This window comes from Vulpes vulpes, chromosome 15 (genome assembly GCF_048418805.1).
Source record: "Vulpes vulpes isolate BD-2025 chromosome 15, VulVul3, whole genome shotgun sequence".
In the NCBI taxonomy this organism is placed as follows: domain Eukaryota; kingdom Metazoa; phylum Chordata; class Mammalia; order Carnivora; family Canidae; genus Vulpes; species Vulpes vulpes.
In genome coordinates this window covers 87,672,995-87,685,564 of record NC_132794.1, presented here as the reverse complement: position 1 = coordinate 87,685,564, position 12,570 = coordinate 87,672,995, and the positions used below count along the sequence as shown (strand labels likewise).

Sequence of the window (12,570 nt, the reverse complement as noted above, 5' to 3'; positions counted from 1 at the left end):
AACACACGACATTCAAATGAAACACTGAGGGGAGCTCTAATATGAACCTTTCTAACCTAAATTTTTGTAGAACCACTAATATTCTAAACTTGTTCAGGCTTTAATTTTAAGAATCTTCTCCTCAATAAAACAAAGACAAAAACAAAACAAAACAAAACAAACCTCAACAAGATTTCAAAAACATATTTTTCAGAGATTCATAAAATTGTAGAGTTGGAAAGTAGCTCAAAAATATTCAAATACAAACGACACTGACAAAAATAAGGTGTTTTTTTTTTAAACCTAGACTTCATTTATTAATTTCTTCCTACTTAAAAATGCATCACTGAGAAAAGAGAACAAAGCTGGAAGCCTCACACTTCCTGATTTCAAAGGATATTATAAAGCCATAGTAATCGAAACAGCATGGAGCCAAGAATGTACAATGGGGAAAGAGCAGTTTTTACAATAAATGGTGCGGTGCAAACTGAATAGCCCACATTACAAATAAATGAAACTAGATCACTGTCTTACACCATAAACACAAAACTCAAAATGGATTAAAGACTTGTACATAAGTCTTGAAACTAGAAAACTCCCAGAAGAAAATATAGGCAGTAAAGCCCCTTGACATCAGTCTTGAGCAAAGGCAACAAAGCAAAAAGAAACTATATCAAATAGGCTACATCAAACTATAAAGCTTCTGCTCAAAAAGGAAACTATCAACTAAGTGAAAAGGCAACTGGCTGAATGGGAGAAAATATCTGCAAATCACAATGTGATAAGGGATTAACATCCAAAGAAATGGATTAAAAAATGGGCAGAGGATCTGAATAGACATCTCTCCAAAGACATACACAGATGGGCACCTGTGTGGCTCAGTAGTTGAGTTTCTGCCTTTGGCTCAGGGTATGATCCCAGGGTCCTGGGATAGAGTCCCACATCGGGCTCCCCACAGGGAGTCTGCTTCTCCCTCTGCCCATGTCTCTGCCTCTCTCTGTGTCTCTCATGAATTAATAAATAAAATCTTTAAAAAAAAAAAAAGAAGACATACACAGAAGGCAAAGAGGTACATGAAGGTGCTGAACATCATGAACCATGAGGCAAATGCAAATCAAAACTGTAATGAGGTATTCACTTCACATAGAATGATTATTATGAAAAAGGCAAGAAATAAGTATTGGTGAGGATGTGGAAAAAGGGAACCCTTGTGCACTTTTGGTGAGAATGTAAACTGCATATTACAACCACTATGGAAAACAGTATGAGGTGACCCCCAAAATTAAAAATAGAACTGCTATATGATTTAGCAATACCACTTCTGGGTATTTATCCAAAAGAAAACAAAAAAAACTAATTTGAAAAGATATATGCACCCCTATGTTCATTACAACATTATTTACAACAGCCAAGATAAGGGAGCAACCTATGTGTCACTGACACATAAAATGGATAAAAATGTGGTCTAGGGGTGCCTGGGTGGTATATTTGGTTAGGCATCTGACTCTTGGTTTTGGCTCAGGCTGTGATCTTGGTGTTGTGGAATTAAGCCCCATGTCGGGCTCTGTGCTCAGAGCAGAATCTGGTTATTTTCTCTCTTTCTCCCTCTCCCTCTCCCCCTCCCCAACGTGCTCACATCTCTCAAATACATACATACATACATACGTACATAGGGATGCCTGGGTGGCTCGGTGGTTGGGCGTCTGCCTTCGACTCAGGGCGTGATCCCGGGATTCTGGGATCGAGTCCCACATTGGGCTCCCTGCATGAAGTCTGCTTCTCCCTCTGCCTATGTCTCTGCCTTTCTGTGTGTGTCTCTCATGAATAAATAAACAAAATCTTTAAAAATAAATAAAAATAAAATTTAAAATCTAAAAAAAAAAAAAAGAAAGAAAAGAAAATGTGATCTATCTATCTACACACAATGGAAAAGGCACAAAATTCCAATTACATGTATAAGTCCTGGGGAGGTACCGTACAGCATGGTGACTATAATGAATAATACTGTATTACATATTTGAATGTTGCCAAGAGAGCAAATCTTAAAAGTTCTCACAAGAAAAAAAACTATCACTATTTGTGGTGATAGATGTTAATTATGTATGGTAATCATTTTGCAATATATACAAATACTGAATCATTATTATATACGTGAAACTAATGCTATATGTCAATTATATCTCAGTTTAAAAAAAAAGAAAAATGGTAAAAAAAAATAAAGCACTGTCAGAAAAGGTAATCTTATTTTCTTGAAAGTATCTTTTTTTTTTTTTTGCTAGTATAACTAGAAAACTGTAAGCAGCAATTCAAGTGAGAAAAGTACAGTTACTATAGCCTATTTCTCCCTTAATATTTTTTTAAACATCACTATCATATCTGAAAATTCCTCACTTTTCTTTGCCCTTAGTGTGAGCAAGTCAGTTAGCCAGGATTCTTATACTTGGGTATTCTTGCCTTGTTTATTCCTTGCTAACTATTAACTCCTACAATTATACTCAATGTATCTAATTTCAACAGGAATGTCCCCATACCACTCAGTAACTAAATTCTTATTTTCTTATAATCTTGCCTTCTTCAACTGTTCCCACCTTTTAATAACTTTAATGTCTTCCTTTCTTCCAGCTTTTCTTCCAAGGGTATAAACATTACTTAAGTTTTCTCCTCCTCCCCCAAAACCTTTACTTAAACCCACTGCCCATTCGTTCTCTGGTCAAAGCTCTCTGACAACTTTTCAAACTAGTAGACTATATCCATTTCTTAACTCCCACAACATCCACTTATTCATTAACCCTGTCAGACTTATAACTATGGCTCCCACAATCAATATTCTTGAGAAGCTATTTTCTTAAAGTCCCCTATAGTATGTTCAGGAGTACCTGTCAATCCATTTAGGGCCTATCTGGGGAAACAGCATAGGAGTCCATGTTAGTACAACAAATACAACTCATCTACATGTTCATCACACAGTATGGGGCCAGGGAGATAGCTGATCTAAGATGGGCAACTCACTTATTCTACGTTTCTATCTTCCTTTCAACCTGATTCTTCTTACTTCCTAAATGAAGGTCTTCAGCTCTTACTATTTTGCACTTTATCCCTTACCAAAAGATTCATCTGCTCAAGTATTCCAATCACTACCTGTATTTAGAAACCCTACAAATATGTATTCAGCTATCTTATTTCAACCACACTTCCACAACTCTATTGGACACTTAAAATTAAATGTTTACTTTCACCACAAACTACTTTCAGCTAAATAATCTCATTATCATCACTATAAAAACTGGCCACCATACCTTTCTTCTTCTCATTTCTCGACTTCTATGAATTTGCCATGCTAAGTCATCCTAGCTTGGAAAACTTAACGTCAGTATCATTTCCCTTTTCCTTACTCATATACTCATGTAATCACTATTTCGACACTTCCTTTATTCTAGATCCCTTACATACATACCTTCCTTATATATCTCCGCAGCAATGACCCTAATTCAGGCTCATTTTCTGGATTACTACAAGAGCTTTCTATAATTTTATCACTATAAATTCCTCTGCATTATAACTTAAAAATGACTACCAAATCAATCACTCTAAAACATAGAGCCTTTTTAAGGTTCAGGATGAGTTCTATCTCCTTGATTAAGCATCATCCACTCCCCCTCTTAAGTGCAATAGTACCTAAATTTTCTTGTATCATCCACTATCTCTTCAAATATTTTATACTAGAATGAAGGAGGGGATTTTACTCTCAACATTTCCTACCTACATCAGAGCTCTGGTTCTGAGCATGTCCGATGGATAATTTAACTCTCTCTAATTTGATCCCTTAGCCACCGGTGGTCTCACAAACAACCCATAAGGAGAAATCAGTGTTTTACTTCTTTGATACACTCTCTGGTCTACCAAAGATCCAGACATTTAATAAATTAAGGGTATCTATATGATCTGGCCCCAATCTTATCTCTGGTTATATCCAAAAATAAAAGTTCTGTTCCACCTAGGATATACCCCTCTCATCTCTGCTTAAGTATTCTTCAAAAATTCAGCTCAAGTCCTATGTTCTTAAAACACTGCCCTAAAATGCTAGTCAAATACTAAATTACTAAGAGTCTTATAACAAACTTTCTACTAACACAATTATTTTATATTTTGGTGTAACATCGTATCTCCCATCATCCCTAGTGAGTAAAATATCTATGCTCTTTATTCTACAAGAGTTATCTCATTCTATCTCAGCCAGACAAGCACTGACATATGATAGATTTTTTTATTATTTAGAAGTAGCCCATTTTTAGGGACAATAAATACTGAAAGCAATTTTTTATTCTTCCTATCTCTCCAACACCCTTTCACTAATACTGGATCAACTCTTCATACTATCAACACAATTAATAAAAGCCTCACAAAATGGTTTTTAGTAGATATAGAAAAGAATATAGGGATCCCTGAGTGGCGCAGCGGTTTGGCGCCTGCCTTTGGCCCAGGGCGCGATCCTGGAGACCCGGGATCGAATCCCACATCGGGCTCCTGGTGCATGGAGCCTGCTTCTCCCTCTGCCTGTGTCTCTGCCTCTCTCTCTCTCTCTGTGACTATCATAAATAATAATAAAAAAAAAATTAAAAAAAAAAAAAGAAAAGAATATAGGTGCGTACGTACATATATTTAAGTAAACATTTCCTCACTCAGACAACTGAGAAGACCCAAGGTAACAATACTCTAATACCAATGAAGACACCCAGTGCCTATACCCTGCTTTCTTCTACAATTCTCTAAAATAAAAGAAACTGGGCAGCCCGGTGGCTCAGGAGTTTAGCCTTCAGCCCAGGGTGTGATCCTGGAGACCTGGGATCAAGTCCCACGTTGGGCTCCCTGCATGGAGCCTGCTTCTCCCTCTGCCTGTGTCTCTGCCTCTCTCTCTGTCTCTCATGAATGAATAAATAAAATCTTAAAAAAAAAAAAAAAGGAAAGAAAAGAAACTAAGGTTCCTTGGAGAGATCCAGAGTTGAGACAGAGAAAGCAAAGATAAGTCTAGGATATTTTTTGGTGCCAAAAAGAAAAGTGCTATTCAAAAAAGAAGAAAGAAAGAAAACATATCAAAAAAGATGAGGAACCAACTTGAAAGAGCTCTCAATGGCCAAATCTAGGACAATTTGAACCACAAAATAAAAAAAATGATTGTAATGAATTATGATCCATAGAATAAGAATCCATGATTCCATATTGATAAACAAATAAATACATACATACAAAAAAGAAGGGAAAACTCTTCCTTAGAGTAGAATTCCAACTAATAGACGCAGAAGAAATAATAGAAAATCAACATTCGGTAAAAACTAGGTAGTAATTTTTCAAGCAACATTCATCAACGCATGCTAAAATTAGTAATATGATGAGAAACTAGTATGATGAGAAAGATATTTACAAAATCTCAAAGCACCTCTCCACAAGGTATACTAAGTATTAAATGGAAAAAAATAGAAACCTTACAATAGAGAAAACTGGTCACCTTAACTGACTGATGAAAGTAAACTTCATTATATGCTTCCTGATAGGGTGCACTAACGATGATACAATACCACTCTGGAATTCTTGCCAAAAATGCATAACCTAAATTCAATCATGAGGAAATCATCAGACGAATCTAAATCGAGGGAACATTCTACAAATCAATTTGTCAGTATTCTTCAAAATTTATGAAAGGCAAAGCAAAAAATACTATTCTAGACTAAGAATACATAACAACTAAATACAAAGTGTGATCCTTGACTGGATCCTGGACCAGAAACATAACATTACTGAGATTACTGGCTAACTGTGAAAAGTTTACAGATTAAATAATATAAGCTCCAACATCAATTTCCTGATTTTTAGAATTGTACTATGGTTACATAACATGTTAACATTTGGAGAGTCGGCGTAAAGGTTATACAGGAACTCTTTCTATTGTTTTTGCAATTGTTTTATAAGACTAAAATTATTTCAGAAAAGAAGCTTAAAAAAAGTATAAAAGCCTCATGAGTGAATAAACATGGACAACTGTGTATATCTGCTTGTCAAATGTAAGCACTCAAAAATTAGCTATTAATATAATTCTCCCAGCCTTATTTAGTAAAGTTACTCATTTAGTAAATATTTTACATAGTGCCTACTATGTGCCAAACAAACAGAAAAGAAAGAAGCCAGCTCGTGAGGCAGGTACTAACAGATTCCTAGGCATAGCTGAGGTTGGTTATTTCAAATAAACTCATGTCCATCTACACTGTTATTCTCTCTTTCGAACTGAATGATTCCAAGTTCTACTTTAATTCCTGCTCTCCACTTTCTGTGATCCTGTTCCTAGTTATGTTATCAAAATGCACATATTCTAAAAACATGTATCAAATTCTAGCCATGTGATATTACCTGTAACAGTCTCTGCGACCCTTCCAATTTCTTATTTTCAAAACTGGGATGCCTTTAACCAACTTTATACTATTGTTGTGAGGATTTAAATGGGAACAAATAAAAGTAACTGGCACATAGTAGATGCTCAAAAAAATGTTATTTCCTATCCCTTAAAAACTGTATTTTCTAACCACTATAGGATCTTGAAGGATAGGTCAACAATTGCTGTACTAATTTAAAGGTGAACCCCTGTTCTATTTTCCAAAGAGCTTACTTTGGATTTTTTACCTATATATTTTATAAAGTAAATATAGATAAATCGATAAGCATTTACTTTTATCCATTTTAACAGTTTCAGTATCCACTGAAAATCCAAAATGAAAAAATATGCATAACCTCCATTTCTTTCCTAATTATGAGGCCAATATTTCTAACAGCTTTCCCAAATATCTGAATATCTCACCTTGCCACCCTATCTTGTTCTATGCCGCCACCTATTAGCTATTACCACACGCCACAAAGATTTCCTCCTTTTCCTCTTTTTGTGGAATCTTAAAGCCAGTCTTTAAAAAGTGCAAGCTTCAAACCAGTGGATCTATTTATTTCCACATTCTAGTCCTTCTCAGATGAGATATTCCAAGTGCCTGCAAAGAGTTTCAGTTCAATCTCTTTAAATCTAACACCATTAGAGATACATATTTGACTATTTATATTTTCTAATAAGCTCTCTCTTTCCCTATTTTCCACTATAGGTGTTATGGCTGTCTCTGAAAAAAATAAATGACAAAGTTATGTAGTTAAGTGTCTAATGGAAAATACCAGCTTTGCCAGAACTAGCTAAATTGGAAATATTCCTTCTAATTAGGAAAACAACTAGAAGTTGAGGGACTAAAACAATAACAGCTGTGTTAAATGCCACATGGTTCCATGCCTTGCCTTATCTTCTAAAAATATTCATGTAATATTTTACCCTCATACAATAGAAAACTCAATCATATTACAAGAATATACTATACTCAATTATTGAACATAGAAGGGCTTTCCTCCCAATCTTACCCCTAAAAAAGGTAATTAATATTTGCTCCTTCTATTTTACCAAAATGCCTATTAAATGACTTGCTCAACAGTCACAACATGCATGCGTGTGCACACACACACAGTTTTAAATGGTCAACTTCAACTTCACTGATACTTGCTTAATTTCTGGTTTTTCTCAAACCACATTAAATTTCAGAACACTCTCCACATTAATTCAATGACGAGACCATCCTGAATAGTCACAATAACAACTTTTTCATGTAGTAAGAAAAGGATGCCACAAAGAACACTGAAAAGCTCTTAAACTGGCTTTCGGATTTTAAAGCAACTTGCGAACAATGGTGAATAACGTACACTGGTTATAAAAGCTAGGGTAACATAGAAGTATATAACATGGTTCACAGTCTTCAGAGGTTGACAATGTAGTCAAGAACACAAGACATAAACAGAAAGCCAGGAACAAAATAAGGGAGACTATTAATTGACAAATAATTGTTATAAATACTACAACAGTGTGAAAGGTTGAAACAGCAATAAGAGCAGAGATACACTACTGATACTGACAGGAGGGTGAAAGCTTAAGCTAAGAGTAAGGGCAGGAGAATTTCAAGCTATAGAGAACAATCAGTATGCAATGCTGTAGTCTAAATAGTAAAAGCATGTTGTTTACTACAAATGATTGCACCAGTTTAGCTGAAAGAAAACTGTATAGGAGACTTGTTGGGCAGCATTACAAAGAGAAATGGACGGAACTGTAGAGAGTACTGAGGCACAGAACATTAGGCTAATGAATCCAGAATACAATTAAAAAGTCACTGGAGACTGAGTGTGGAATAATGTTTCCACACTATGTGAAGGATGAAGGTTGGGGGCGGAGTTTAAACTTGTAGCAGTGTTTAAAAGACTGAAGAAGGGACTCCTGGGTGGTTCAGAGGTTGAGTGTGTCTGCCCTCTAGCTCACGTCGTGATCCTGGAGTTCCAGGATTGAGTCCCGCCTCGGGTGCCCTATGGGGAGTCTGCTTCTCCCTCTGCCTATGTCTCTGACTCCCTCTGTGTCTCTCATGAGTAAATAAATAAATCTTAAATAAATAAATAAAAGAATGAAGAAAACTGAGAGAGACTAATCATGTTATTTCAATAATCTAGAAATAATGCTAAGTATGCACTAGGGTAATGACTGTGGAAAGAAAAAAGAATGAAACTCCATATGAGGGAAGAACTTCTAGGACCGGTCAATGATCCTGTTAGAAGTGTGCAAGGGGGAGGAAGGAATTAAAAACATTTCCAAAGCTTTAAAACAGGAAGCAGGGGCGCCTGGGTAGCTTAGCTGGTTAAGCATCCAACTCTTGAATTTAGCTCAGGTCTTGATCTCAGGGTCATGAGTTCAAGCCCCACATTGGGATCCACGCTAGGCATGGTGCCTCCTTAAAAAAAAAAAGAAAAAAAAGAAAAGAAAAGAAAAGAAAACACCAGGAAATAGAAGTACTAGAAAAAGAAACATACCATAGGAAACCATTATTAATAAATGTTTCCAACAACTGAAATGTTGTAAACCAAAACTCCATTTCTGTTTAACACAAAGCAATAAAAATAGAAACCTAAAGGTACGGCCGACTTCTACAATTGAATATAAAGAGCACTCATGTTCAAATATTATGAAGAAACATCTTATACTACAGCATAAACCACAGTTTGTCATAAATCTACATAAATTAGTAACTACTTGATCCAGATCCATGTTATTACTCTTCTTTTTGTACAAATGACTTCCATCATTTGAATTATCATATATTTCATATTTAAAACACATTCAACAGTTTGAGATCTAGAAATTATTCTGCTTGGTGAACTACATAAATAAAGCAATGTATGTTGGGATACAGATTTCTCAATAGGCTAATCAACGTACTACCAACAACCTAAATAGCAAAACTGAGTTACTATCAAATCTTTTATAAGTATGGAATCATGTCTTCTTTTTCCTATAAATCCTCCAACAAAGTAATCAAATTTTGAAAAAATAAAAACTATAAAATACCATACTAGGTAAGTTACACAAGTTTTTTGGTTACCTTTACTTTATCTCTTCTCAAGCAACAGAATAGGCAATTTTCATCAAAAGTCCAATCAGAAATGCTTTCAGGTTCACAGTCTGCAAAAATAGTTGGAATACTAAATTAACAGTCATGAAAGGGAATTTTTCAAGAAACAAATGAGAATTCAAAAATACTTAACAACAACGAAAAACCTGTAAGTAGTTGACAGGTTATTTGTCTTAAAATTCTTAATAACTGCTCACTAGTTACTATATCTTATTAATATATATATATTTACATTATCAACTAACAAAAAGATGCTTACAGGGATACAGATTTAACTCACATAAAGTTGAATAAAAAAGAGAAGGAGATGGGAGGCTTAAATCACAAAAGTATATATATGTCACTAGGAAGAATTTGAATATCCCCCCCCCCCCAAAAAAACTGTATACCTTTAAATAAACTGAGATCTTTTAATAATGCAGGTCCAAACAGCCCTTCAAGAATACTTTCAAACCCTGAAAGGATGAAAAAAAATCCGTATTACAATAATACTCCCTACAGTACTGTAATATCAATCTGTTGCTAGAAAAACGATAGTGTATTTTTCCAGTTCTCAAGGATCCCCAGGGAAGGGAATGCTGAGGAAAGAATGTCAATGACAAATCTAAAAGAAGCATTTGCATTTTTGTCCATGATTAACAAATTCAGAGCACTTTCAAGAACAATACAAAACAGACATCCCTGTAATCAATGAAAGAATGGAAATTCATTTTACAAAATACAAAAATTTTATTTTACAAATAGGATATCATTTACAAAATCCCAAATACCTTACATAAATGCCCAAACTCTATTTTTAAAATGGTGACTTTCCCAGAGTCAAATCATTCAAATTTTCCACAACATTCTACATTAATCTAAATAGCATGTTTGAGTATCAACTGAGATTTTAAGTTTTTCAAGCTAGTAGTTTTTAAAGAAGAAAAAACCTCACCAAGAACCCCTCTATCATACACAAAAAAGGTCATAACGTAGCATTTTATTTTTTTTTTATTTTTTTTTAAATTTTATTTATTTATGATAGTCACACAGAGAGAGAGAGAAAGAGAGGCAGAGACACAGGCAGAGGGAGAAGCAGGCTCCATGCACCGGGAGCCCGACGTGGGATTCGATCCCGGGTCTCCAGGATTGCGCCCTGGGCCAAAGGCAGGCGCCAAACCGCTGCGCCATCCAGGGATCCCATAACGTAGCATTTTAAAAGAAAAAGACCTTTGTAATTATTTCACGTTGCCATATTAACTACTTGCTGGTTCTTTAATGAAGGTACAACTCACTAATTATACACACACAAAAAAATCCAAAAATACCTAAACCTAAATATTTAAAATATTATAATCTATCAGTATTTAAAAAAAAAAAAAAACTTTTCTGGGCAGCCCCGGTGGCACAGCGGTTTAGCGCCGCCTGCAGCCTGGAGTGTGATCCTAGAGACCAGGGATTGAGTCCTATGTCGGGCTCCCTGCATGGAGTCTGCTTCTCTCTCTCTCTGAATAAATAAATAATAAAATCTTTAAAAAAATTTTTTTTTCTGATCTATTACTTCAAACATTGCTGAACAACTCAATGAAAAACAATTTAAAAATCTTGGCCATCTTGCTTTTTCCTATGGTTCATGAAAAGAAAAAGGAGGGAAAAGAAGAAAGGAATTATCTTTATATCACAGCAATAATGGATTAAAAGCAGTGGTTCCTAAACTATGGACCTCACTGGAAGCTCAAGTTACAAGGGATCCATATGTACTTAAAGCATGAGCCTCAAAAAGAATATGCCTTGTGCATTCAGTGTACATAGTACTTTTCAAATGCATAAAAATTTTATTGTAATTAAGAAAATACAGGAGTGCCTGGGTGGCTCAGTTGGTTAAGTATCTGCCTTTGGCTCTGGTTATGATCCCAGAGTCCTGGGATCAAGCACCTCATCAGGCTGCCTGCTCAGGGGAGAGCCTGCTTCTCCCTCTCCCTCCACTATTCCCCCTACTTGTGCTCTGTCAAAAAAATAAATAAAATCTTTAAAAAAAAAATACAAAAATGTTACTGAATTTCTAGTATGTACTATGTATTTTGGAGCACTATGTATTTTGTCAAATAGTCTACTATGACTTACAGGTTTATAATTTTTTTTTTAAAAGGCCATAATGGAGTATCACTCAGCCAGCAAGAAGAATGAAATCTTGCTATTTGCAGTGACATGGATGGAGCTAGAGTGTATTATACTAAGTGAAATAAGTCAGAAGAAGACAAATACCTTATGATTTCACTCACATGTGGAATTGAAGAAAAAAACAAATCAACATATGGGAAGGAGGGGGAAGGGAGACAGGGAAATAAAACATAAAAGAATCTTCATGTAAAAAAAGAAAAAAAAAAAAAAAAGAGAGAGAGAATCTTCATGTGGGACGCCTGGGTGGCTTAGTGGTTAAGCATCTGCTTTCAGCCCAGGGCATGATCCTGGAGACCCGGGATCCAGTCCCACATCAGGCTCCCTGCATGGAACCTGCTTCTCCCCCTGCCTGTGTCTCTGCCTCTCTCTCTCTCTGTGTCTCTCATGGATAAATAAAATCTTTAAAAAAAAAAAAATAGTAGTTAATAATAGAGAACTGAGGGTTGATGGAGGGATGTGTGCAGGAGATGAGATAGATGATTGAAGGTATTAAGGATAGGGCACTCTCAAAAAAAAAAAAAAAGGATAGGGCACTCTCTTTGATGAGCACTGGATGTTTTATGTAAGTGATGAATCACTGAATTCTACTCCAGAAAACAATATTGGACTCTATGTTAACTGAGTAAAATTTAAATTTTAAAAAAAATTTTTACTCTTATGCTCAAGGGGAGGGAGAACCACTAATTTAAAATACAGCCAGGTGAGATCCATACACAGTCAGCATTTCCTTACCACAAATACAATCACCAATCTGGGAGATAAAGGAGTAGAAAAGATGGTCCTTAGAAACCGTATTTTATCTCATTATAAGAATAATAATGCAGGGGCACCTGGCCAATTCAGTGAGTGGACCTTGATTTGATCTCAGGGCTGTAGGTCTGAGGCCCATGTTGGTTATAAAGATTACCTA

General features: G+C 35.5%; 1 protein-coding gene across 8 annotated transcripts in view; it reads right to left on the bottom strand.

Moving 5' to 3' along the window:
* Positions 1-12,570, bottom strand: part of LCOR (ligand dependent nuclear receptor corepressor) — a 142,823-nt gene that overhangs the window by 60,649 nt on the left and 69,604 nt on the right. For 4 of the 8 annotated variants that reach the window (XM_025991278.2, XM_025991308.2, XM_072739660.1 and 1 more), the window contains exons 3-4: positions 9,890-9,955; positions 9,471-9,550 (exon numbers count right to left, since the gene is read on the bottom strand). The gene's annotated coding sequence lies outside the window, so the exon portion shown is untranslated. The remainder of the gene's footprint in view (positions 1-9,470; positions 9,551-9,889; positions 9,956-12,570) is intronic. The other 4 variants (XM_072739661.1, XM_025991296.2, XM_072739662.1 and 1 more) reach the window with 1 other exon arrangement.